Here is a 23,366-nt window from a genome sequence, read left to right as displayed (position 1 = left end):
AAGTTCGGTATGCCCATAATGCTTCATTTAACTTCAAATGCCACAAACCAGGTTTTTCTTTTACCGTCTTTTCGAGGATGTCGATCAACACTTTATTGCTTGCCTCGGCTTGCCCGTTGGCCTGTGGGTAGTACGGCGTAGATTGCTCGAGTCGGATATTCAAACTTGCCGCGTATTCCCTAAACATATCGGCCGTAAATATAGTGCCATTATCGGTTATGATCGTTTCTGGCACGCCGAATCTGGTCACAATATTCTCCTCCACGAAGTTGCATACCTCTTTAGCAGTTAATTCGGCGTATGACCTCGCCTCGACCCACTTAGTGAAATAGTCAGTTGCTACAATTATCCATGCGTGTTTCGCTGCCCCCGATGATGGCGTGATTTTGCCAATTACATCCATTGCCCAACCCCTGAACGGCCACGGTTTAGTAACCGAGTGTAGCAATTCAGCCGGGGCTCTCTGCACGGGTCCATGAATCTGGCATGATATGCATCTCCGTGCATATTCGATGCAATCATTTAATATATTGGGCCAAAAATAACCGTGTCGTCGGAGCAACCAGCGCATCTTTCGTCCAGACTGGTGTGCCCCGCAAATTCCTTCATGTACCTCGGCCATTACTTGGGCAGCCTCGTGTGGGCCGAGGCACAATAGTAGTAAACCATCCTCGCCCTTGCGATATAATTCATTTTGATACGACACGTAATTCGTGGCGAGCACCTTCGTTCTTCGGTCGTGTTTCCCATTGGGGTTATCGAGGTACCGTAACATCGTCTTTCTCCAATCATCTGGTTCTACTTCAACAGCACAAACTTCTATGGGATCTCCTCGTTCTAGTAGGGATGGGAGCGACATTACCCTTGTGCGTATTACGTGCGCGCGTTGGAGAGTTTGCTGATTGATCAAGGCGGGGTACGAGCGTTGACCCGTGGTCACAATTCCCACAATTCGACCTAGTTTGCCCCCCATGAGTTGTGCTCCGAAGGCGATCTGGGCGAGTTCGTCGGCGTCTGTATTGTGGATACGTGAGATATGTTCAAAGGTGATCCGTTCGAACGACTCGGCCAGGTAGGTAGCGACCATGTGATAGGGAGCTAGAGTACAACTCATGCAACGCAACACGCCGTTCAGTTGGTTAATTACAAGTTCGGAATCACCAAGGACGAGAACGCGGGGGGCCCGCAGATCGTGTAAAACATGGAAGCCGATAATGAGGGCTTCATATTCGGCCTGATTATTGGTGCAGCTGAAATCTAACTTGAGAGAAAAATACCATCGGCAGTGGTCAGGCGATTGAATTGCAATTCCTACACCCGCCGAGGTCGAAGTGCTGGAACCATCAAAATGCATAGTCCAATGACTATCGCGCGTGGTGATTAAACCGATATCGACGTCGCCTCCCTCAGAACCATAAGGGGAAGGGTGTTGGGCCAAGAAATCGGCGAGAGCTTGCCCCTTGACGGCCTTTTGGGGTACATACTGAAGGCTGAACTCGGATAAAGCGAGCGTCCATTTCCCGATTCGGCCTTTGACAATGGGCCGAGTGAGCATGTACCGAATTACGTCTGTTTGGGCGATGACCTGCGTGACTGATGGGAGCATGTAATGCCGAAGCTTGGATGCGGCAAAAAACAAAGCTAAGCACAGTTTTTCGACAGGGGAGTAATTGAGCTCTGGTGAATTCAGGTTTCGGCTAAGATAAAAGATCGCTTGTTCACGCCCTCCATTGTTGTCTTGAGCGAGGAGACAACCAATGGATTCAGTAGCTGCCGAAATGTATAATTTAAGGGGTTTGTTGCGACAAGGTGGAACGAGCACGGGTGAGGTTGAAAGGGCCACCTTGATTTGCGTAAATGCTGCTTGATGCTCTTCGCGCCATTCAAATCGGTCGGTCTCCTTCAGTTTAAGGAGTGTAGAGAATGCTTTCATCTTACCGGCCGAATTGGCGATGAAACGACGGAGGAAATTTCTCTGCCCGAGTAACGACTGGAGCTATTTCTTTGTCGTCGGAGGTGAGGCGCTAATGATGGCGCGGGCTTTATTTTCATCGACCTCGATGCCGCGATGGTGCACCAAAAATCCTAGGAAATTACCGGCCGAAACACTGAAAGCACACTTGGCCGGGTTCATCTTGAGGTTGTTCTTGCGCATGCGAATGAACGCTTGCCTCAGGTCATCCAGATGTGTTTGACGACGTTTGGATTTTACGACCACATCATCGATATAAACTTCGACGATTGTACCAATTAAGTCATGGAAGATCATATTCATGGCTCGTTGGTATGTGGCGCCGGCATTCTTGAGGCTGAAAGGCATGACTACCCATTCGTAAGTACCAAGTGCCCTCGGGCAACGGAAAGCCGTCTTGTGGACGTCATCTTCGGCGATGAAAATCTGGTTGTAACCCGCATGACCGTCCATAAAAGATAGCAGTTCATGATTAGCTGCGGCATCAATTAATAAATCTGAGATCGGCATCGTATATTCGTCCTTGGGAGTAGCCAGATTTAGATTACGGAAATCGATGCAAATGCGAAGGGCACCGTTTTTCTTTAACACGGGGACGATATTAGCCAACCATTCGACATACCGAGCGGTCCTAATAAACCTGGCTTTTAGAAGCCGAACTAATTCTTCCTTAATGCCGAGTTGTACTTCGTTCGAAAATCGGCGAGGAGGCTGTCGAAAAGGCTTACACCCCTCCTTGATGCGTAGCTCATGCTCTACAAGGTTTCAGTCGAGGCCTGGCATTTCATGATAACTCCAAGCAAAGCAATCTTTAAATTCGTGGAGTAGCTTACGGAGTTCGACCTTCATGGACGGTGGGAGTAACGCACTAATAAACAATGTTCGAGGATCCTCGGCCGTGCCTACGTTAACTTCCTCTAACGGGTCCTTGACTTGAGGTCGATGGTCTTCGAGTTCGGCCGGCGCAGCCTGAACTTTATCGAAAGATAGAACGGGGCCGTTATCTGCTTCGGCCAGAAATTCGATTAAATTGACGCCAGAATGTGGTTGCTTGGTAATGGCGTACCAATGGGCCAGCAGACGTTCCATTGTAGATGAAACCGCGGCCTGACGCCGTTCTTGCGTGGTGTGCTCAATCATCGGCATTGGTGACTAGATCTGCCAAACCAAGTCTCGCCGAATCCTGTTGGACAGTCTCGGCGCCGACCTCAATCACTTTCTGTACCGAAATTCTCGTCGGCCGCCCATCCTCGTTAAGGCCTTGGAGGGTGATGTAGCCGACGTGATCATCGTAATAGCGAGCCTGAATCATGTTGGTTTCAAATGGCTGGTTATCGGCTGGGTGGACCACGACCGATTTGCCATCCCAAAAGATGAGGACTTGGTAGAGTGATGACGGAATGCAACTGGTTTGGTGGATCCAGTCGCGACCAAGTAATGCGTTATAATCGGTCTTGGAATCAATGACAAAGAAAGCCGTCATGTGTTGACGACCGGCAATGCTAACTTCCAACGGGAGTACTCCTTTGGTCTGAGACTTATCACTAACGAAGCTGTTCATAGTGATCCCTGACGGAATGAGTTCACTATCAGAACGGCGTAAAGCTTTCATGACGGAGATTGGCATAATGTTGAATGTGGCACCACAGTCGACGAACACCTTAGAAATGGGAAATCCTTCGATGTGAGTCGTGACATACAACGGCTTCAGGTGTTGGAGATTAACCGAGGGGGAGCGGGGAAATAGCTCGGCCAACGCTGTCTTAAGGTTGTCCCCGCTTCGGTGTTCTCTATCGTCGTCGTTTGCGACAAAGTCTACTTGTGTTGCTTCCTCGGCAACTACGTCTCCATCCAAGAAATTCGACTGGTGGGTACTCGGTTGGAATTCAGCTGGTAGGACGTGGACCATACTGATCTCCATATGTTCGAGGACCGAGGGACCCATTGGATCGTGGTCGTCGTCTTCTACAGAACTGACCCCCGTAGCAGTCGACGGAACATCCTCGATCAAACTTTTGAGTTCCTCGGTAAGAACCGGTATCTGAGACGTGGGAACCAAATCGAGTGCGGGTGGGCTATTTCCCTCGACGATGTTGACTGTCGAAGATTTACGTTGGTCCTTGGCTACACGGGCTCGTTCTTCATAGGCAATACGGGCGTTCCTCGTGTCTAGATATGTATCCAACCGTGTTATCCGTTGTTCTTCGTCGGCCGTGAGGCCGAAAAGTGATACAGCCGAGAAAACTTCGAAATGATAGCGTAAATGCTGGAGGTCTTCAAGCGAAAAGGGTAATTCGGCGGTGTCGATGTCTGTATAGGGATCGACCTTAAAACCAAGGACCCGAGCCTCCCGTATATGTTGGAACCTAGCTCTAATTGCTGGGTCAGAAGTTTTCTGGATAATTTGCTCGGCATCAAGGCAAGTTAAAGCTAGGTCGAGGGCTTCCTGACACGCCTTGGGTAATCCGTACAAGTCGTTGGCGGAGTATTTCTTATGAAACTCTCGCATGTATTCCAAGGATTCACCGAGGAATGGAGGATGTAAGTTGCGCCGTATTTTAATAAACGGCTCGCGCGGTGGTAACAGAGAAAGTCTCTTTTCGGCCTCTTGTCTAAAGTACTCTAGACGAGCTCTCGTTTCCCCAGGCCGGAGAAGGATCTTAATACGTTTCTCAGATTCCTCAATGGTGGTTTCGAAACTGGTAGCTGCTACTTTCTTCCCTTCGGCTAACTCGGTCATGATAGTCGGGGTTGGCCGTTCGCTAATGTCTTCCACGGCCTTCTTTGGTTGCCACTGGTTGGCCGGGCTGGCCTGTTCTTCTCGTCGCCGAGCCATGCAATCTATCCGCTGACGACGACGTTTTTGGGATTTGGATAGCGCCGTATATAAGCCAGTCGGAGAATTGTAACTGTACCAGCGTTGATCCGATGTCCTGGGTGGTTTGAAAGTTTTGCGATCGGCTGGTGAACCCGAACTGTTGGTATTGCGCGAGTAATAATCCTCATTATAGAAAGGTGCGTCGAAATCCAGACGCCGCCTGACCGAGGTCTGGTCTTTCGGCCGTACTTGTGGGCCGAGTCGATCAAACACTTGGCGTCGTGGACCGTTACCAAGTCCCTTCGGTGATGTTATAGGGGCCGTGGAGAGTGTTGAGGATGTCTTCTTCCCAGGGTCAACTGGTGTTTTACAATGCTCACATAAAACTGTTAATTCATGAGTTCCGTCGGGATTTGATCTCGTCATAGGATCATCGGTGGGTGGCCCTGATTGTTCCACAGGTGGTGCATTTGAAAACAAATCAAGCTTTAATCTTGTTCGGCCATTCCGTTGACGGATATGCTGCACCGGGACGTATTCGACCTTCCCTTTGTTTTTAAGAATATGAACATCCACCATACCGATTGTTGTTGAAGGGAAGGGATTGACGTCTACCGCCATCTGCTTTTCCGGAAATTTCAACTTTCCTTTCTCGATCCAACTTTGAATTGTGTCTCGGAACACAACACAATTATTGGTTGCATGCTTATTAGAATTATGATACTTGTAGTATATCTTTCCTTTTAATTCATCGGCCTTGGGGATATTATGTCCCGGCCGAAGCTTGATGATTTTTGCTGCCAATAATTGATCGAAGATTGCATCAGCTTTGGTGATATCGAAAGTGTATACTTTCGATGACTTACTCATTTCCTCGGCAGCCAAACGGGTTTTGGTGTCTTTGGAATTCACCTGCGCCAAGGCCTTGCAAACATAGGGTTTGTCGATTACTATCTCGGCCGCATCTACACTAGCATACTGAGGGTCTTCACTCTCGGCCGATGCGTAGCTAACCGTGGGATTCTTATACAGCGTTCCCCGAGATGGTGACTTCGATATCTTTTCTTCTTGGAGCAGATAATCATATTGCTCAACATGTTGAGCAAGTTCGTACATATCTCGGATGTTTGCCCCCAGGAACTTCTTTTTGTATTCCACGTCTAATCCGTTGAGGGCGATCCTGACGAATTCCACTTCGGGGAGTGGTACTCGGCACCAATTCTTGGCCGACTTAAACCTTGTTAGGTATTCCATTGGAGATTCGTCGGATGCCTGAGCCATCCTGGCCAACGATGATACGGACATCTCCATCCCTGGCCGATAAAATTGCTCATGGAACTTTTCAGCTAACTCTTCCCAACTCTGCACGGAGTTGGGTGGAAGATTAATGTACCAGGCGAAAGCTGAGCCTGTCAGTGAAAAGTTAAATAGCCGTAATTTGTAGAAGTCGCTATTGACGTCTCCACACTGTGCTGTGAACCGAGCCACATGTTCTAATGAGGATAAAGACAATTCCCCGGCGAAGAGGCTGAAATCAGGGATCTTAAATCCTCGTGGGTATTCAAACCTTTCCACATAAGCCGGGTATGGATGAATGAATTTTGGAAACTTCGGTCCTTTCTTTAGGGCCGAATCAATCATTCTCTAGACTTCGGTCACTTTTATGGAAGCGGCTTCTTCTCCCTGGCTTGGTCCCTCGAATCTATTTCCCAGTCCACCTCTTCTTTCTAAGGTGATTGGTTGCGGCCGGGCGGGCCCTCTCTCGGCTGGTATAGGCACATTCGTCGGGAGCTGCCGAGGTGGGCCGACCTGGCCATCTTCGAAGGCTTTACTAACCAGTAGTTCAAGCATTCTGGTATGTGTATCGCTGTTACTACGTATTGCGTCTAGCAAATCATTCATCTTCTGACCAATCGACTGCTCGACCTGACGATATTGTTCATCCAGTCGTCTCCGAAGGAATGTCCTAGTTGGTGGATCAGAACCTTCCCCACCATCGTCATCACAATCTTCCACAATCCCTTCCATGAACATTCCAGTTGTTTGATTCGGTACTGCTGGGTTGTAAGGTTGCCCGCCGAGACAGATTTCATTCTCTCGGCGTGTTACACTTGTGGCCTCGGGCGGCGCAACTATGATCGGATTTTTTGTAGAGTACAAATCCTGCCCAAGGCCTTGCACTGGCAAGTCAGTCGTTGACTTTCCCATGGTTGTTTTCTGCTTCGTAGACCGTGTCTCAATGGTCATGAACTCCGAAGGTTTAGCACAAAGGTCCCACTGGGCGTGCCAAAATGTTGACCCTAAAAATTACAAAACCTACGTGGCGCGCAGGCCGAGTAACTAGTAAGCTAACTACGTCCTTCGGTTGAATGCGGGGCATGCCAACTCGTCAGCCGAGCTCGGCCGAGGAGTAAAATTTGTTGATGTCGCTTGGAGCGCGTCGTTGACTTCTATCTTGTGATTGCGACCGAGGAAGGAACGCTCTCGGTCTCTGAGTTCTACAGCCTGAAGACAAGGCTACTAATTCTGCGGAGTTCAATAATCGTCGGAGCCCGATTCGGTCACTGTGATTATATTCGTAAGAGTATAAGCACGTCGAATCGAGACTAAACTGTACGGGCACAGGTACTCGAACGTGATGTACGTCTTGATGGTAAACGTAGTTCGGCCGTCGGAATGCCGAACCCTGAAACCTACTTGCGAGTATCCAATCATAAAATAACTCGACGTCCTGTACGCCGAGCAATGCAATTCGTAACACCTGACTATGCCGAAAAGACTAGCAAGGTGACCTCTGCCAACAAAGGTTCGAGAACCCTTCTCGGCCGAGACTTAGATAGATAACCGGTCGACCTCAACGCAGTGCTGTTTATCTAAACTGAAGGTGCTTCTCGGTCGGCTGATTCTGCGGCAGCAGTGCTGTTTATCCAAACTGAAGGTGTGTCGGCGGGGAAAAGAAAAGGAAAAATCTCAAGGTGTTTGAGAGGTTTTGCGCAGAGCAATTGTATGCTGATTCTGAAGGTCATTTTCCGTTGCATGATTTCTTGTATTTATAGTGCCCCATTCCTTGAAACCAATTCTGATTTGGATTGGGAGTCCTTATCCCATTTCGACTCTAACTCGAACAAACCTACTCCCACTGGGATTCTGAATTTTCCTCTTTTCGGGACTCCATTCCTTGCCAGTCGAGCATCCTGGTTGCACCAGGACTTCCCCGACCCTTTTCTATTCACCCGGACTACTTGGGATAAGATTTGGCCGACCCTGCCAGCTTGCCCGGGAGTTATTATTCGGCCCATAGTACTTACCATCACCTTGGGCCGAGTACATCTTGCTGCTCGGCCCAACAATAATATTTTGGGCCCAAACAACTTCATAATACATATGTCATTCTATTTTGTAAATCCGCCTAGCCACCTAGGAGTTAGGCCCCAACCTGCTGCCCAATCAGCGCCTAGCGTCTTTTAGAACCTTGTAATATAGATAGTCACTATTGTAGAAAGCGAACAAAAGTGCTCAATTGCATAATTCTTTATTCTGATTGAACTCCCTACTCCTTTTACATATTATCTCATCAACTCAATAAGAGGCATCATTTGCCACTTAATACTATGGTCTAATGATATTCCTTTTCACCTGTAAGTGAGAGTTCTTCGATTCAAATCTCGGCAAAGGCGAATTTGAACCACGTTAATGCTAGCTCATTGTGAGGCTAAAGCCCAACTCCTCTCCCTTTAAGATAGATAATATTGTTTGTTCAAGAAAAAAAAAAAAAAAAAGGCATCAATTAAACCATTTATAAAGGAATAAAATTCAAGGATTTCCACAATGCATTAGTTAAGCATGACATTTCAAGAATTTGCAGCAAAATTCCTTTTCCAAAACAAACGCCAAATTGTTCGAACACAAAATACAAACACCAAATTTCTTCAAGTAGCAAGTGACAATGCCCAAAAACAACGGTTTCTTCTAATACTATATGCCCGGGCCATTACCCCTCGGCGCCCTTTTTTGCGCCCGATTTCACCCGCTTCTTATTTTTCTTGAGTTATTAATTAAGTATTAATTAACGTGTTTATTTTTTATTGGTAACACATTATTTGGAAAAGAGATTCAGAAAATAGATCCCTTCCACCAACTAATCAAGGCTCTTGAAATTTGATTCAACGGCTACAGTTATTATAACTTTTAAAGGAGTCCCCTGTTTTTAGCCGTTAGATCATTTCCACATCATTTAGTTTACAAATTTAATTTAAAATTTTAATCTCAGCATTCCTGCACTTCCATTCTCCCTTTGATACTTTTTTGCTTCTCATTCTTCTATATTTTCTTCATTAACTAGCCCTAGCAGTTTAATAGCTATATACATACACTTTTCATGTTTGTATTGGTCTAGTTAGTTAGAGGTGGTTAAGGGTAGTTATGTAATAGTCATTGTATAATTACTATATAAATCCCTTTGCACAACTCATCAACATTTTTCATCTTGAAATGCAATACACCTTTTGCACTTCTCTCTCTAAGTTTCCCACTCTCTCTTTCTTTGTACTTGTTCTTCACCGACTCAACCTTTAGTGTTATCATGGTATCATCACCGATAAGGTTCGTCGCCGTTTCTGATCCTGTGGTGCTTCCGTTACTTTAATGTTGCACACCTATCGTGATTGTTGCTTGCTGGTGATTCTTGGAGCAAGAAGTTTTCCTCTCACTGTGACTTCATGATCATGGTTCAATTACTTCTTGGATTTCCGATCTCCAACCGTGGAATCGGTGCAGGTGTTATCGTTTCTTTATCTCTATTTAGTTCTCTATTAATTTGCTGAGAGTTATTTTCACGCTTAATTCGAAGATTTGTATGGCGGTGCTAGGTTTTTCCGTATATGATTTGGGGTTTTTTGATTTCTGAAGTCAAATTGTGTTGATGTGAGTGTCATTCTCACAGAGAAGTGAATTCATATTCAAGAAAGTACCATTCTTTCTTGTCAACAAAGAAAGTGTCATTCTTTCTTTTGGGGTACAAAAGTGTCAATCTTTCTGTACTGGTGACTTGTTTGGTGTTGCAATAATTTTTGTTTCATGTATTTGAAGTGTTGATTTGTTAAATACATCATGAGTTCTTCAACTATGAAAGTGGATGGGTTGTTAGGGATGATCACTATCAAATTGAAAGAAGATAATTTCGCCAAATGGGCATTTTAGTTTCAATTTGTGTTGAAAAAGTACAAACTGTTTGAACATTTTGATGGGACTACTATATGTCCACCTAAATTGGTCATTACTACAGATTTAGGTATCACCAAAGAATTAACTACTGCCTATATTGAGTGGCAATCTACATATATGGCTTTGCTCAGTTTGTTACTTGCCACATTATCTGATGAAGCAAGGGAGTATGTTATTTGACGTAGAACTGCTATTAAGGCTTGGGCTAATTTGGTAGATAGATTTGCTTATGTTTCTAAATCCAGGGTTAATCATATAAAAACTAAGTTACATACGATTCAAAATGATGCTGATTCCATTGATAAGTATTTGCTTCAACTCAAGAATATAAGGGATCAATTGAGTGCTGGAGGGGAAATGATTTATGATAATGATGCGATGATTGGTGGGTTGGCTGGTCTACCAAAAAAGTATACCATTATAAGAACTGTGATTTTAGCTAGGGACTCATCCATTACCTTGAAAGAATTTCGTGCACAGTTACTTGGGGCTGAGAAATAGTTAGAAGGGGAGTTTAATACACTGTCACAAAGCATGTTTACATTGTATGTTCAGGGGTCTAGTTCTGGTTCCTCTTTAATATCTAGCTCATCTTCAAATCTACAAAATCATAGTCACCTTCCCGCAACAATTGGTGGAGTTTTTACTCAAGTTCCATATGGTACACCTCAACAATTTCCACTTACACCTCAAAATCTTGTAGCTTCTACCTTTCAGCCAGATCATCCTAGTGTTTCACTATCATTTTTCCCCATGCCTTCTGCAAAATCTCCATATTTTCCATTACCTCCATATAGATACGGTTTTGTTGGTAATACTGGCCCAAACTTTGGTTCTTGAAATCAATCTTCTAATTTTGGGTTCACCAATGGTTCTAGGCCTCCAAATGAAAACAATTTTAGAGGCTCAAATAGTTATAAGAATAATGGAACTTTCAAGGGGAGAAATTTCAACTCTAATGGATTTAGACAATCATCAAATAATGCAGGATGGCCTGGTAACATTGAGACAAGGGTGAATATTGCTAGTAAGTGTCAGATTTGTAACAAAAAATGACATACTTATGCTAATTGTTTTTATCGAAATAGTTTTAACTCTGGTTCTGGTTTTATGTTGGAATGTCAAATATGTGGGAAGAAAGGTCACTCAATTCTTGATTGTTATCATTAAGGAAATTATGTGTATCAGGGTTAAGAACGACCACCATCCATGACTGCTATAACAGCTTAACAAAACTCTCAATTCCTTCTAAATGATACCTGGATCGTGGACTTTGGTGTTTCACATCTTATGACAACAGTGTTAATGGTCTTACACAAGTGGTACCATTTAAAGGAAATGACAAGATCATTATTGGAAATGGTACACATTTACCAATCCAGTGTGTTGGGTGTACTACGCTCCAGACAAATGATCATTCTCTAATTCTTAATAATGTGCTTTATGTGCCAAATATTGCTAGAAGCTTATGTCTGTTAAACAACTTTGTGCAGATAACAAGAGTTGGTTCATATGCGATGAATGTAATTTCTTTGTGCAGGACAATAAGACAAAGGAGATGTATACTGTATCAAGGAAAGAGTATGCCAAAAGAGTTATTTCAAATTCCAATGTTTCATCAAGTTAAAGGAATCCAATCAACTACATCCAATTCTATTACTTTACTGGGAAAAGTAGTGAAGTTTAATATATGGCATCAAAGGTTGGGGCATCCTTCTAATGAGATTCTGTCTTCAATGCTGCAACAGTCTAATATTTCTAGTAGAATAGATTATTTGCATAATATGTGTAGTTCTTCTATTCAAGGAAAAATATCAAGAATACCATTTCCAACTAGGACTGAGAAGTGTCTGTTTCCATTTGAAAAGGTTCACACAGATGTTTGGGAACTTCTCCAGTCAAGTCTTTAGATGGATTTAGGTATTTTGTACTCTTTGTGGATGAATATACAAGATACACTTGGGTATTTCCAATGTGCAATAAATCTGATGTGTTTACTATTTTTGTCAAATTCTACCAATATGTGTTGACTCAACTTGGAATATCAATAAAGTGTTTACAAACTGATGGTGGGGGAGAATATGTCTATAAAAGATTTAAAGACTTTTTAGCTGCTAAAGGAATTGTTCAAATGATGTCATGCCTTTACACTCCTCAGCAAAATGGAATTGCTGAGATGAAGCATAAACATATTATTGAAACTATTGTCACCTTGTTAATAGAAGCTAGTTTATCCTTGGAATTTTGGTATTTTGCATGTGCTCATTCTGTGTTTCTCATTAATCAAATGTTGTGTAAGTCTTTGATGATGTCCTCTCCTTATAGTGTGCTATATAAGACTCAACCAGATTTGAAAACAACGAAGATTTTTGGCACTGAAGTTTATCCTTGGTTAAGACCATATAATGCAAACAAGTTGCAGCCTAGAGCTATGTTATGAGTTTTTCTGGGATACTCTTTGGGTTATAAAGGTGTCATTTGCTATAAACTAAAGTCCAAGAGGTGCATTATGTCTAGACATGTTATTCATGATGAATATGCCTTTCCATATAAACATCAATTACCATCACAGTCCCAATTTACACCAGAATTTTCTCCTAGTTCTTCAGTGATGGTGCCTATACATGTGTCACTTACTCAAGATACAAATGGGATTAGGTCTACAATACAAGACCACACAGATGCATCCATGCTCTCTCTATCTCATGGTCATACTATAATACCTTTTACTAGTTCTGAATCTGTTATACAAAGTAGTACCAATGAAAAGCCTTTACATCATCATGTTGACACTCCAGTTTCGAGAAGTCATACTCTTTCCACTTCAACAAATACAGCTCATTTGCTTCTTGTCTTAGATCCCACATAGTTACAGGTAATATTACCTCTCTCTCTCTCTCTATCACATACCATAAATGTTCCAGTTTTATCTATTACAAATAATAGACTTGGTAGTATGCAAACACGGCTTCAAACTGGAGCCATTGGTAGAAAGGATTATTCTGCCTATCTTGCTACCCTACCTAAGTTATCTTCTATACAATTAGTTGATGACTTCACTGGTGGTTTTTCATTTCTTGCTGATATGGTTGATATAGAAGAACCTAAGAGTTTTAAAACTGCTAGTAATATGCCTCAGTGGCAAGCAGCTATGCAAGATGAGTTTGATGCTTTAAAATTGCAAAGGACTTAGTGTTTGGTTCCTCTTCCTTCAGATAGGACAGTGACGGGTAGTAAGTGGGTTTATAAGATTAAAAAGAATCAAGATGGGTCAATTTCCAGATATAAAGCTCGGTTAATGGCTCAAGGTTATAGTCAACAACCTGGTTTGGATTTTTCTGAGACTTTTAGTCCAATTGTTAGGCACATTACAGTTCGAATGATTCTTGCCATTGCAACACAGTGTGGTTGGACATTAAGACAACTTGATGTTAAGAAAGCATTTTTGCATGTTGATTTGGCTGAGGAAGTGTATATGAAACAACCACAGGGTTTTGTTGATGCAACACATCCGAATCTTGTTTGTAAGTTGGTTAAGTCTCTTTATAGCTTAATACAGGCACTTCGAGCATGGAATTCGAAATTCACAAGTTACGAAGCCTTGGCTACACCAGTTTGTTTGTCAAATTAGATAAGGGTGATGTAATCATTTTGTTATCGTATGTTGATGACATTATATTGACTGGTTCATCCATATCAAGGATTCAAGCAGTTATCAACACTCTTGCTGAGGTGTTTGAGGTCGACTTACTTATTTCTTAGGTCTTCATATTCAGTATCACCCAGATGGTTCTCTATTCATTAGTCAATCCAAATATGTTAAAGAATTGTTGATTAAAGCTGGAATGGAATAGTGTAAGCCCACTTCCACACCATCTAACCACATACCTAACTTCTTGTTGCCATATTTACCATTTTGTTAGAGAGAAACTTCAAAAAGGAGATCTTCAAGTTCAATATATTCCCACAGATGATCAGGTTGTTGATGTGTTTACTAAAGGGTTACATGGTCCAGTGTTTGTCAAGCATTGTCATGCTCTTGATTTGGGGTCTAGTGCTCAGTTTTCATCGTCGTTAGTTACCAGTCATTCTTCAACTATTGGTCCAACCTTATGAAGTTTCCAAGCCACATTGTCTCATGATTTCTCGATGCATAACGTCAAACTCAGCAGGGATATTTTCAGCCTCGTTTGAGGGAGGGGGTAATAGCTATATGCATACACTTGTCAAGTTTGTATTGGTCTAGTTATTTAGAGGTGATTAAGGGTAGTTATATAATAGTCATTGTATAATTACTATATAAACCCCTTTATACAACTCATCCCTTTTGCACTTCTTTCTCTAAAGAGGGTGTAGTCAAATTAGGATTTTATGGGATTTTAATAGATTTTAAAATCAAGGTGTAGTCAATTATGATTTGAAATAAGATTTTAAAGGAGTTTGGAATCATGGTGTAATCAAATTAGGATTTAAGAGGATTTTAAATAATACAACCAAATCCATGGATAGTCAATTACGTTTCTAAAAAAGTCCATCAAATCTAAGTACAGTGAGAACATCAAAGATTTGCTAGGATTTTAATGAATGGAGGATTTTGATGGATTTGAGAGTGGGTTGTATAAATACCAATGCCATCAAGAATCCAACCCTCCCCCCTCAGATTTCTTTTCACATTCATCAGACTTCCTCTCTTAGTTAGAAGAAGAACAGTCTTCCTCAATCGGTATTGTTTTTCTCTTCTGTGTAGTTGTACTCGTCTGCAAACCTAGTGCTAAAACCTCCGAGATTGATAAACCCAAGCTTTGAGGAAAACCATATTTGTTGTTTGACGCCTTCACCCATTGTATGCACCAATTTCTCGATTATTATAATTCCCCGCACCCCACCCCGTATTCATTTTTCACAAAAGAGCAAAGAAATTATATATAAATTTCTAATATTTCACAATTCGTTTATGAACAATTCATATATAAAATTTTGGTTCTTTGAGTCAGCATTTATATTGTGGGTTTTGCTTGGTTTATGGTGAAGTACTTAGCAAAACCCAATTGCCACAAGCTGGATTTGTTGACAAAAATTCAGGTTTAGGAACATAGATCTTTGCATGTTTAAGGAAATGTAAGAAAGCTGGAAGCTTTTCTTCAAAAACCCATTTGTTAATTTGGTGGCTTTTCCAATAACTAACCGGTTGAATTTGCAGTTTTGCTTGGCTGCTAAGCTGAATTTGGCTCTTTTGGAAATTACCCATTTTCCTGTTACAGAATTGGATTCTTATTTCTTTCGTTTCGATTTGAACAGCTAATAGATAATTTTGATTTGGTACTGTGGTTTCGTAATTTTGATTTGTATAGAGCAACGAATTATGGTGAAATAGGACAAATTAACCCCAAATAATGGATTACTTGAACCCCAAATAAAGAAAAAGACTATGCAAATGGATGCAAATTGCTTCATGTTCATGTAGCAAAATGTATAGAGACCTGTACAATAGGACGTGTTTTAGAAAACTAGTCTCCAACTATCATCTGAAAGCCACGATTATAACTATGGACATATGGAGAGACAAACAAGGTGACTGCAACAACAGTTGGCAAGAGTTTCAGGTACAAACATTGTAGGTTAATTTTTGGGGCATTTTGATATAGATGCCTCAAATTTGAATTTTTTTTAATCAAACATCTATAACTTTTAAACTTTTGATCAAACATTCTTCTACTAATTTTAAGTAAAAATTATGATTTTTATTGTATTTAATTAACCAACTAGCTCAGAAAAGAATATCACAAATATTCTAAAATCACCACAAACATCCTATCTTATCTTGTCATAATTCGTTCAAAATGAATTTTTCTTATTCAAATAATTTGTTGTTTTAAATTCTAAAAACACATAAACATCCTATTAACATACAATTATGAAATATAACATGCACATATATTAAATATAACATACCAAATAGATATATTAAATATAACGTACCAATCATTTGGTACGTTATTGGTACGTTATATAAATTTAATCTGGGTACGTATTAGTATTTTGGTACGTTATGCAATTCTTTATTTAGTATGTACCAAGTTATTAGTACGTTGTATTATCCTTATTTTGATACGTACAAAACTTATGGTACGTTATGTGTAAGTTGTGTAACCCAAAAAAAGAAGATAACTTTTCACATTAAAACATTGCACTAAAAAATATTTTGTCAACTCTTAATAATTAATTATTGGAATAAGGACTCATTTTAAATAAAAATGTGAAAACTCTTAGTTCACGTTTCTACTATAAGTAGTTAAAAAATTCAAATTTATTTTCAGTTGCATGAAATTAGGCAGTCTAGTCTACATCTCAATTTTAATTATAAACGAACTCTTATTTTTTTTATAATCTATATAAAATGTTGGGTTGGAAATTGGAAAAACTATATTTCATCCAATTAATCTTGAACCCCAGTAGATATAATTGAATCCTTAAATTGCGGACATGATGAGATTCTATAAAAATAGCAATAAATTAATGAATATTATTGAGTGCAATTTTTTTTTTACATAGAAATGGATTTAAAAGAATTTATAAAATACTTAAATTAAGAATATACCTGGAATATACAGTTTAATTAAAAGTAAAAAAGCTTTAATCAAAAGTTAAAAAGTAACAGATGTTTAATTTAGAAAAATCTAAAATAAGGCATTTAATTCGAATTTATCCTTAATTTTTTGAAATCCTAAGAAGTCCATACAAATCCATAAAAGAAGTCCATACAAATCCATACAAATCTATAATGAAAATCCGCACAAATCTGTCAAAATCCATATAGAATTATAAGGTCTGTAAAAATCCTTTGAAATTTGTTACTTAAAAAAATCTTTTAAAACCCTATGAAATCGTACACCCCTAAGTTTCCCGCTCTCTCTTGTTCTTCACCGACTCAACCTTTAAAGTTATCACGGTTCACCCCTCTTCTCTCTTTTGCTTTCAAATCCGATTGCAGCCCCAATTTGTTCTTCAATCGGCTCCCTTCCCGCAGGTATCCTTTATCTTATGATATCTTAGTTCTTTAAATTTCTATTTCTGATTTAATTACGGTTTTCTGATTTTTTTTGTCGTTGTTAATTTGGGTTCTTAATTTATGAATTGTGCGCTGAGAGTTTATTAGGGATTAATTAGTTGATGTGGGATTAATTACGGTTAATAATGCTAACATGTTGTGTTCCTGTATCAAACTAATCCTTCTGAACTTTGCCAGTTAATTAGGGTTGGTTTTTTAGCTGAATTGAGTTAGGTTCGAAAAAAACCATGCTTTCCGAATTCCCATTTTCTTTGTTAGAAACCATTTTTAGTAGGAAATTCTTATGACTAAACCACTGGAATAGAGTTAAATTTCATTTAGTGCATAAAATTTCCTTTCACGTACTGTCGGCTTTTGCCGTCTCCCGTCCCATTATTTTTGTAATTCGTTAGAGTTTTCAGTACATTTTTGGAAGCTTCTGAAGTGCTGAGTTTTGATTTTCAGATTGATTACGCACCCATTGTTGGAAGCTTGCGGGCTTGAGCCTGAAAGAATGGTGAGTTATTTATTTGTTTTTTTTATTTTTTGTAGTCATTGCTAATGTTAATGGTTTCTCAGTTGCACTAAAATCTACTTGGTAGTTTAATGATTGAACAATTTGTGAAATTGTCCTATCATTGTGTGTGGAGGAAGCTACATAATTTGACACATTTATGGTGTAATTGCAGGCGACACTTGCGGATTCATTTCTTGCTGACCTTGATGAACTATCAGACAATGAGGCCGATATTATTGTGAGTAAATTCTGTCTTTCATATGAGAAAATAATGACCATAGAGGCTAGTCAGTGAGATGTTCAAAATTCATATCTATCTCAACCTCTACACTAGTTGTCACAACCCGTCCCGGAATTTTAATTCCGAGGACGTGAAGTTATGAAAATGCCCTTAAACGGGACTAAGGAGCGTAAAATATGTTGTAACTTGATGATTTGGGGATTGGGTAGGAACCCCACATCCCTCAAATCTCTCCCTCATTCCCGTACCTTGTCTCTCTCTCTCCTCCCTCACAAATCTCTCATTCTCTCTGTAAGTTCTCTCTCTCTCTCTCTCCTTCGAACTCACACGGACCACCCACAAACCACCCCAAAACTATACCAACGAAGGATCTAAGACCACCATCGTACTCCTGAGGACCACACGAACACGATGGTACCAATTTCAGGTGAGTTTCACTTCGGAAAACATGGATTTCAATTTCACTGTGCGTGTGCACTGTTCATGCACACGTAAAACTTGATGTTTTCTGGGATTTTGAAGCTTGTAGGAAGCTTGGTGAGGTCCTAAGGAAGCTCGGAGTGCTTCGTTTGAAGGATTTGGACGTCGGGATCACGAACTGTAAGTTTGGCCGAATTTTCGTATTTTTGGAAAAGTTTGATTCCGTTGTTTTTAGGCCCTAAAACTAGTCCAACGTGGTAGATTATGATTAGGGCTTCATTTTGGTATAGATTACGTGAAAAATGGACGAAAGAACAAGGAGAATGACAAGTTCAAAGTTTGGCCGGAGCTTTCGGGGCATTTTCCGGCGAAACCACGGCGAGTTAGGGGTCGAGACAGGTATGGATGTGTTCGTCTCGTCAATACCTTCATTTTGATATATAGTACGTCGAAAATGGTTAAGAAATGAAGAAGTTATGACACTTTGAAATTTACCCAGAAATTCCGGCAAAACACTATTTCCGGCGAAACCAGTCCGGCGACGCGAGGAAGAAGACGCGCGCGTGGGCAGCGCGTGAACAGTGCGCGTGGGGGCGCGTGAGAGCTCCAAATTGAGTTCTGAAAATTGTCACGCGTTCGTGACGTCGCGTAGATCACCGTGGTATATTCATACACCCAAATTGAGCAACGTATGAGAAAGTTATGGACGAATGTTTGGTGTATGCGCGTTAAATAATGTCAATTTGGTTACTGTTTGTATAGGTGAAAATTATACAAAAGAAGAATGTAACCAATCTAGGGGAGGCTCGGGGACCTACGAGACGTCGATGTGATATGTGAGTGGGCAGTTATTTTTCAGTATATATATATATATACGTATGCTTGACGTATTTCCCAGAAACGTATTTTAAAAGAAATACGAATTATATATCCTGTCATATATGCATCATATTTTAATATGTGCATTACCATAATTATGCATATTGTTGCATGGTGCTGAGGAGGCCCAGGTAAGTGCCAGGTAAGTGGTATTCATGTTTGTATGCAATAGTAGTAGTTGAGATGTTTAGAGAGCTCATAATCTGCACCCCGGTGTTAGTGCTCCCGCCCAGGGCCAGGGCATAGTCCTTCACGTGATGTTCACCCGCACCGCACGCTCGCCTTGGATCCAAGTAGGTGCAAGCCTTGTCGTACAGACCACATTAGGTGGTTCCGACTCGTAGGTGACCCGCGATTATTCGCACAGTCTTCACGTGATCGTAGCACTAGAGCGTATATATTACACCCAGTCCTGTCGTACAGACCACGTTAGGTGGTTCCGACTCGTGTGCAGATTCAGATATTGAGTTGAGATTGGAGCTCTACATGCAGCCGTACAGGTCACGTTAGGTGACTCCCGGCTGCCAGATTATATGTTATTGATATGAATTATGCTTGAGCATTTACATTTATTATGAGATTCTAATGTGGCATATTCTCAAGCATGAATGGCATATTCTTGAGCATGAATGATATACCCTTGAGCATGTTGGCATATTTATACATACGTATATATGTTTATTTTCTGGGAAACTATATTTGTTTTACGGCGAGGGGTTAGTATATTCAAAGAGAAAGAAGGTTTTGAATACGTTCGTTTTGCTGACCCACTCAACTTTGTTTTGCGCCCCTCCAGGTTCAAGAATTGCAAAGGTGTGGTGACTACGAGGAAGTTCAACGGTGTTCTGACAGAATGGCCAAAAATTAGGACTCACCTTTGGGTGTTTCATCTTAGAAATTGTTTTTTTGTATCTTTAAAGCTTCCGTACTGTGTAAATGGTTACGTCACTCTCACGTGACGGCCAGCATGCCCTCCTTCGGGACGGGGTGTGTCAAGTTGGTATCAGAGCCTAGTTTCAATCTTGGACATCTTGAGAAGTTCTAGTGAATTCTGTCAGAACTACACCGCCTCGTAGCAAACCACGTAGTTAGAGGAATTTAGTCTCCCTGATTTAGCTGTTAGGGGAAACTATTATTTTGGTGATTCAGTATATTATTTAAAAGGGACATTTTAAGATGGGTTATGAGTTGAATTTGAATCACCTTATGAAATGATGAACCTGAGGGAGCAAAGTGATGGAGTAACCAATTGGAAAAGATGTTTTAGATTATGCAAGTCAAAGGAATCTTCCTTTTGACAGAAGGGTTGAGACGACTACCTGGTTTGAGTTATGAACTTGTATCCTGGTGGAAACAGGAGTATAATTCATTGTCACCGAAGGAAACAACCGATTGAGAATTGTTTAAGGATTTGTTTAAAGAAAAGAATTATTTCCTTTGGCATCTTATGATGGTAGAAAGCAAGAGTTTGCAAATGTGAGACAAGGAAAGCTGACGATCAATGAGTATTATAAAAAGTTCTCAGACTTGCCTTGTCCCATTCGAATATTGCCGCTATTTTGATTGAAGTGTTATATTGTTTTAGGCTGGGTGGCATAAGGCAATGGTATTTTGGGTGACCACTATCCATTGTAATTCTTATCAGGAGTATACAAGATGTTGTTGAGCCTTAAGGACTCGGAGATTATGTCCATCGATAATGGTAAAGAAGAATGATAAAAGAATGGGAATCAAAAGAGGACGATAAAGTTAATGATTCGTCATATCAAGAATATCGAAAGATTCGGAACTTCAAAAGAAGTGAAGCTAATTCTAGTTCTTTTGGCAAAGGTTTTAATGCCATTGACCAGAAGCGAAGTGATAGCTGTATTGGTAATCCCAGATCTCAGAGACAAGGTGATTTTGGTAAAAGAAATGTACCTTTGGGCTGTAGGTACAATAATGGACACCTTTAAGAATGTAGGCAAGAAAGCATTGGACGCTTTACAAGTGGATAGATGGGACATAGAACTGCAAATTATGTCCAAAACCAACAGAAGCCCTAGCAGTTTTCTTTGCCATAACTGGCGCCGATCCAGCAAGTTCCTGGATCTATTAATTATGGTCAGTTAGGCCGTGGTGTACACGAGCGAAGTATTTACACTAATAGAGGTTGTGGGATACGACAACAAGCCCAGAGATGTGTTAACCACACATCACTGCAAGATACTCAGAATTATTTGGATTTGATTAGGAGTACGATAATTATTCTTAATGACTTAGCTAAAGTCTATTTGTTGTTAATGTAGAAATTTTACGTTATTAATGTTATTGCCTTGAAAGTAGTATTTAAACGCGGTCGAGACGCGTGTATGTATTTCCTAATGAGTGGCAAAATAGTAATATTACACCCTCGAGAGTTGTTGCTTACTTATCGAGACAACGATGATTTATCAGTATTGCGGGCTGCAGACCGTAATATTAATAACTTATTCGTGGATTCGTTAAGCAAGTAAACCGGTAGGTTAACCTATGTTAGTATCGTACTTATTCAGAGTGCTCAGTATTAGTAAAGTATGTATTGTTGCCAGCTACTTTTGTTCCATTAGATTGTGGATTTCGATGTTATTCTAAAGCATATTATGTTATATACAGTAATGAGTTGCAGACCACGCGAGGTGGTACTGAATGTGTGCAAGATATACATGATATGATGAGTTGATTATGAGTTATATATGCAGCCGAGGGCTGAGTTGATTAGAATGAAAGAGTATGAGCTATGTTTATAGCTGAATGTTGAATTGATTATATGTTATTTTCCATCGGTCTGGATGACTAGAGATTACTTTTGTAATTATGCAAAGTGAAGAGAGGCAGACCGTTAATTATGCTGTGAGAGCAAAGAGATTATTATCGAAAGGCTGCCAAGGATATTTATATCATGTGGTGCTAAGTGATGTCACTTCTAGTAGTGTGGAAGAAGTGGGAGTAGTCAAACATTTACCTGACATTTTCCCTGAGAATTTACCTGGATTGCTGCCAGTTAAAGATGTAGAGTTCACTATGGATTTGTCTCCAGGTACAAACCATATATTATAGAATGTTGCCTTTTGAACTAAGAGAATTGGAAATTGGTTGATAAAGGTTTTATTCAACCTAGTACATTACGTTGGGGGAACCCCAGTTTATTGGTGAGAAAGAAAATGGACGTTAAGGCTGTGCTTTGATTATAAGCAGTTGAATCGAGTAACAATTGAAAACCGTTATTCGTAACCTCACATTGATGGTTGTTTGATCAGCTTCTAGGTGGTTGTATATTTTCTAAGATGGACTTGAGGTCTGGATATTATTAGCTGAAGAGTATCGGTGAGGATGCCCTTATGATAACTTTCAGGACTTGTTAAGGTCATTTCAAGTTTTGGTGATGCCATTCGGAGTGACGAATGCATGTACTACTTTATGAATTTGATGAATGAAGTATTCCAATGATATCTAGACCGATTTGTTGTTGCTATTGAAAAGATTGATAAGACTAGAGCAAAGTATGCTAAACATCTTAAATTGGTATTGCAAAGATCGAGGGAATGTCGATTGTATGCTAAGTTTAGCAAATGCCAATGTTGGATGAATCAAGTAGCATTTTTGAGATATGTTATATCTGCTTCAGGTATTCAAGTTAATTCATAAAAGGTAGCAGAAATTGAGAATTTAGAACAATCACGAATCGTGATTGGGATTCGGAGTTATCCTAGCTTAATAAGCTATCATGGACGGTTCGTGAAAGATTTTTCAGTCATTGCCTTGCCATTGACGAGAAAACAGGTTAAGTTTTGAGTGGGATGATAATTATGAGTAAAGGTTTCAACAGTTGAAGTATTCCTCACTCATGCACGTATTTTAGTATTCCCAGAGAATAGTGGTAATCATAAATTTTTAGTGATGTTTCTTGAATGGTATGGGATGCATGTTGATGCAAATGTTAGGGTGATTACATACGTTTCACGACAAAAGGAACCTCATGAAATGAATTACCCTACTAGTGATTTGGAAGTCATGATTACCATTCTTGCTGTGAAGTTATGAAGACATTATATGTGGTAAGAATGCAAGATTTTTACGAATCCAAAAAGTCTCCAATATCCATTACTTGGAAGGATTTTGATATAAGGCAGCGAAGGTGGATTGAATTGTTTAATGAACATGATTGTACGACCAGGATGATCGTAAAATTGTTCTAGCTGATGCACTTGGTGAAAAGACGGTGGTAAG

At 40.5% G+C, this 23,366-nt stretch overlaps 1 long non-coding RNA gene across 1 annotated transcript; it reads left to right on the top strand.

Annotated features, from left to right (window-relative positions):
* The first annotated feature begins 9,284 nt into the window (after positions 1–9,284).
* Positions 9,285–12,015, top strand: LOC148690691 (uncharacterized). The gene is made up of 2 exons (XR_015956550.1): positions 9,285–9,566; positions 11,554–12,015. It is a non-coding gene; the product is annotated as an uncharacterized LOC148690691 (long non-coding RNA).
* The last annotated feature ends 11,351 nt before the right edge of the window (positions 12,016–23,366 follow it).

The sequence above is a fragment of the Pyrus communis genome, chromosome 15 (genome assembly GCF_041283825.1).
Source record: "Pyrus communis isolate YQ-2024b chromosome 15, ASM4128382v1, whole genome shotgun sequence".
NCBI classification, from domain to species: Eukaryota; Viridiplantae; Streptophyta; class Magnoliopsida; order Rosales; family Rosaceae; genus Pyrus; species Pyrus communis.
This window is presented reverse-complemented; position numbering and strand designations above follow the sequence as displayed.